General features: G+C 30.6%; 1 protein-coding gene across 4 annotated transcripts in view; it reads left to right on the top strand.

The window, feature by feature from the left end:
- The window catches only part of cpx (complexin), a 356,338-nt gene that overhangs the window by 1,149 nt on the left and 349,189 nt on the right, over positions 1–6,000 (top strand). The gene's annotated exons all lie outside the window — the stretch shown is intronic.

Genomic DNA, 6,000 nt, shown 5'->3' with positions numbered 1-6,000 from the left:
TTCAGTTTTGCTGATTTTTTAAGTATTTTTACATTATTAGTGTGTGGTAATCCTAATAGTAAAATGAGAGAACTAATATCAACAATATATAAGGGTTTTTTCATACACATTTTCCGTATGCAAGTTTAGTTTCCCTCTTGTCAGAGTTTCTAAGATTTACAGAATTTGTAGAAGATTTCCAAGAAATAGTCTGCAAAGTTTAATTGTATAAATCAGTGCGCATAAAACTTATGTTTAACTAAGCACAAACACGCACTCGCTCACACGCAATATATATAAATTATATATATATATATATATATATATATATATATATATATATATATATATATATATATATATATATATGTATATATGTGTGTGTAAGTATGTATGAATCGTATTCGCAAAGACCCGTCTGCAAATATCTCTCTCCCTCTCTCGAAAAGGGTAGAGTTTTTCTTTCAGTATTTTATGTTGGTTGCTTAATAAATTACAAAAGAAACAGGTCATTATCTATTAGTTCGTGTTCTTCTTAGTGAGGTAAATTTTAAAGATTTAGTCACAGGAAGTTGAAATCTGTTTCACTGAGTAGTGTAGTTTACTGAAAGCATTTGCAAATTTTATTTCTAAGTGAGACAAACTAATCAGATCAAAGAAGTGGGAAAATGTATTTTAAATACATACATACATACATACTTACATACATACATACATACATATAAATATATTTACATATACAGATATGTGTGTGTTAGTGTGTGTTAATGCATGTATGTACAATATGTATGAGTGTAAACGTTGTAACAAAACTATCAAAGATATGTGTAATTTTAAGTTACTAATTTAGTACGAAACTATCATGGTGGTGATAGGTTGGGTTCTATTTTTAATATAGTACCTGATTTCAACAGGCATATGTTCTGCAAGTCGAAATCAATCTTTTATGTCTTTGTTTTTAAGTGCACAAGGTCACTGTCAACCTTGGTCCATCCCCCAGAAGGCTTAGATTGGAATTCTGGTCAGGTAGGTACATTCAAGAATGATTCTATCGTGGGCAAGTTACACGCAAACTATCACATATATATATATATATATATATATATATATATATATATATATATATATATATATATATATATATATATATATATATATATATATATATATATATATATATATATATATATTAATATATATGTGTGTGTGTGTGTATGTATATATATAGATAGATAGAGAGAGAGATAGATGGTGTATGCGCGTGTGTTGTCTGTACAGGTTACTGTACTAATAACTGATCGTTTGTATGTTTTATATGTTTGTGGGAGGGTGCTTGTAGATTTAATAACTGGGATGAAATAAGATTTTGATGGCATTAAAAGAAAAATCTATAGTTTGCCTTAATGTACTTTTCAAAAGCAATGTTTGCTCAAAATTAATGGAATTGTAGAATATATTGTTTGGAGGTAGCAGTGATGAAAAACGGAAATATTTAAGTAACCGATGAATTGTTCAGAAGAGTAGGTGAAAGAGACATAGACAGAGACAGACAGACAGACAGAGAGGGAGAATATCCAAGTAGAAATAATGCAGTTGAGAGGAAGGTCACTGCAGTGGCTCCGTGTAAGCCCTCTCACTCTATCGATTTCACCGAACACCCACAAATATTTTTTCCTCTTCTTTTAGTTCGTCATTATTTGTCACGTACTTCAAGATCGTTGTACGAATCGAAATTTGTCGTTTTGTGTTTTGAATGCATCAGTTTCTTTTGGAAATCTTCTTCTGAAATTTTTCGCAGAGGCTGCAATTGCAAGTTTCAGTTATTCAATTGCAAGTTTCAGTTTTTCAAAGATGATAATCTGTGTTATTGCGGAACTGAAGTATTTCCTGTATGTTTGGTTTACTATTATAAGTGTTGTTTGGGGCAAATTTCACAGACTTGTTGTTCATTCTATTTTATATTTAGAAATCTAAAATGTAACTCTTATCTTAAGTATTGTGTTAGACATGTCCCGTGCTCTGAAAGCAGCCTGTTAATCCAAACTATAAGAACAGAGTTTTTAATGTTATACCTAACTTTCTTTGGCAAATACCTCTGAAAAGATGTAGGATACCACACGGTGCTACTGAGCCATTACAAAAGTTTGTGTTGTGGTTACTTTTACGAAGCAAAACGGGTTAAATATCATTTAAATATGATTCAAAAAGGCAGTGAACTCTTTTTAACCATATATTTTCCTTTTTAGTCACGGAAAATATAATCGAACTCCAAAGGAAACCAAATTTCATATTCCAAGATAAAACATAATCACATGATGAATATCTCTCTCCCAGTCCATTATTCCGTAATCTGAATATTTTCTCTTTTTGTAAATCTATTAATTCTTGTATATCTGCCGTGAACAGTGTCAGGCATCATAGCAGCACTTGATGTTACATCACCGACTTTTTCAGCATGATTTTATATTTATAATTATATCAGTTCAGGAAATATGTACAGTATCTCTTATTCTGATATGACACGGGTCGCTCTCATTGAGGGACATCAAACTTCAGAGCGTAGGGATTCGTGTCATTACTACGTAAAAACGCATTTCAGAGAGAGAGAGAGAGAGAGGCAGGGAGGTAGAGGAAGTTGGGCGGAGAATCGGTCCCTCTTCTAAAAAACGATGAATAAAAAAAAGAAAATCGTTTTCTGGTTTAGTGTAGGATTAAGAGATATGTTGTGGAGTTTTATAGGGGCATTTCGTTCTCTTTTTTCTCAAAACATTTTCTCGATGGTTTTGAACAATCTTGTCTGGGAAAAAGGTATGCGCTTGAATTTTCACGCAGAATACATAGTTTTGGCCCTTGACAGGCAAACAGTGAACTAACATTAATTGTGCCCTGTTTAATATAACGAAAAATATGTCTCTTGGAAATCTTGCTCTTGGCGTTCCAGCTAGTTGTAGGAAATTTACATTTATGTAAATTGGACCCGGCTTATTTGTGTATTCATTTGTACAGAATATTTTATACTCTGACTATGTATGTACTTGATCGCAAGTTATTTTAGTGGTGCTTCAAGAATACAGGATATCGTATGGCTTGTGAAATCAAGTGGGCAACTTTCAGCCTGGTCCAGTAATGAAACTCAAAGCACGTTTGATCATTTCTCATGTTTACAGTAATTTGCTCTTTGTGTACGGGGAAAGCAGCCTGAATAAATATCCAGGGTTAACGAACGTCTCGCTGCTCATATGTTTTACAAGTTAAATCAAACATGTTAGTAGTTATTTAATTCCCAAACAGGGTTTTTAAGTTCTCTTTTAACGAAACTACATACGGGTATGATTACCTATATTTCATAGTCTAGATTAGCAACAAAACTTTCAGTTGATATTGATTGTAGATGACACCTAAAACTTATCTGGTATTATTGCAGTAAATTCTTACACCGTAAAATTCGTAGTATTTGAATGCACCCTAAAAGATATGAGTTTTAAGTAATCAAAAGGCAATATTTCCGTTGTTAAACGACGGATTGTTGTAGTTCTTGGTGACATGTTTCATTAGTTTTTAAATTAACGTTCTTTTTTCCTTCGTCATGATTGTAGTCTTAATGTATTTGTTATGGTTACAATTATTTAGAATCCTGTCTTTTCATTTTTCACCTCTTCTTTCCCTCTTGTATTATTGTAAATATTCTCCCATGATCACCAGCTCTGTCACCCTACCTTCATTTCTGTCTTTATCCACCCTCTCGTTCCGTCGTCTTCCTATCCTGCATCCCCTTCCATTTTTCCTTCAAACTTCACTGAGCTATTTTCTCGTCATCCCTTATTGATCTTCCTTTCTCCATCGACTTCCCTTCTTGTCGGGGGATTACAATCCTTAGTTCCAGGAGCCATTTCCATAACTTATTTTCTCAAATTCCCTTTTTCATTCTCTTTCTTGGGTTGAACATATATGAGGACACATGATCAAGCCCTTGCTCATTTTGTCTCCAGTTCTTGGTAACATTTTCAGAGGTTATTTGATCTAAATTTGTTTTTCCCCTCTCTTACGCACGATGAATTTCGTACACACACACATGTGGTGCGTGTTGCGTGTGTGCGTGTGTGTGCAAAGAGAAAGAGAGAGAGGAGAGAACGTCTTTTTTTTATATTTCCTGTTTTACTGACGATTCTCATTTAGCGAAGCCATTAAACTAGGTCATCAGTCTATCGATCTTCCCCAATCAGGATTTTAGGCCTACCTTATTCTTCTCCTGCTCCTCTACTTCTTCTTCTTTCGATATTGTACAAAATTCTAGATTTACTTATTGCTGCTGTCGACAACAAGAATTTTTTACGCTATATTTTATAACAATATCTTTTATAAAATTTTCCCACTGCCATCTCTCTCTCTCTCTCTCTCTCCTTTCAAGTCATTATTCTATGAAGAACTTTTATTTAGAATTCTGACTAGTCCTTTTTTCTTAACTTTTTTCGTCTTTGTAAGGATCATCTCAGAGCCCCTCGCTCCTTCAGTGAATCACTCCCTCTCGAAATTCCTGCCAGGCTCTTTCCTATTCCACATTTCCTATAGTTTTAATATTAGTTTGTTATGCCATTCTCCTCTGATATCTATTTTTTACGAAAAATTCATGTTGGTAGGTCACTAGATTAATATATATATATATATATATATATATATATATATATATATATATATATATATATATAATATATATATATATATATATATATATATATATAATATATTATATTATATTATATTATATATATATATAAATATATATATATATATATATATATATATATATATATATATATATATATATATATATATAATATATTATATTATATTATATTATATATATATATAAATATATATATATATATATATATATATATATATATATATATGTATATATATATTTATATATATATGTTATGTATAGTATAATGTATATCTATATATTTATTGATATGTGTATATATATTTGTGATTTTTACATATCACTAGTACTGCACAATATTTGTATATACTCTCAGACGCTTAGCCACAAATATAAGGAATTTGTATGATGATTGTTCCAACCCTGAGCAGAGTTTAAACATAGGTGTTTTCGATTTGGAAAAGGAATTCGATATTTATGGGTTATTTTGGCTTAATTTATTTATATATATATATATATATATATATATATATATATATACATATATATATATAATATATATATATATATATGTGTGTGTGTGTATGTATGTATATATGTACTTATGTATGCATGTGTTATTATTATTATTATTATTATTATTATTATTATTATTATTATTATTATTATTATTATTTGTAATAAAAAATCACAATTATATAGTAAATATATTACTATAAAAAAACAAAGACTTTCGAACACTTGAACGGTGTTCCTCATCATTTCTAATGTTAAAATTTTAACGCTAGCACTGATGAGGAACACCGTTCAAGTGTTTGAAAGTCTTTGTTTAATTTACATAGTAATATATTTACTATATAATTGTGGATTTTTATTGCACAGATTGTTTTTCACGAAATTGTGAATCTCTTAGCATTATTATTATTATTATTATTATTATTATTATTATTATTATTATTATTATTATTATTATTATTATTCTGAATACCAGAGGAGTTGATACTATAATACGCACCCTATCACTTTATATCTAAATCCTCTTCTAAAGTTCCCCTTACCACTGACATTTATCAGCATTGCTCCTACACCATTTACTACCTCCCTAAAACAGTGGCTGCGCATATATTAGGATTCTTAGCTACAGACTTTGATGTCGTGTTTCACTGATCCTATCAAACAAATCGTTACAAGCTGAGTAATCAGCAGTTCTCTCTCTCTCTCTCTCTCTCTCTCTCTCTCTCTCTCTCTCTCTCGTCAAATTTCATGTTTATTGCAGTTGATGTTTATTTTCTTAGGCTTCGTTTACTCTTTACAGCTTTCTTCTTTTTATTGCATTTTCGTAACGGGGCTGCTTTCAC

The sequence above is a fragment of the Macrobrachium rosenbergii genome, chromosome 55, assembly GCF_040412425.1.
Source record: "Macrobrachium rosenbergii isolate ZJJX-2024 chromosome 55, ASM4041242v1, whole genome shotgun sequence".
NCBI lineage: Eukaryota > Metazoa > Arthropoda > Malacostraca > Decapoda > Palaemonidae > Macrobrachium > Macrobrachium rosenbergii.
Note: the sequence above shows the minus strand (reverse complement) of the source record. Positions and strands in the feature narration are given on the sequence as shown.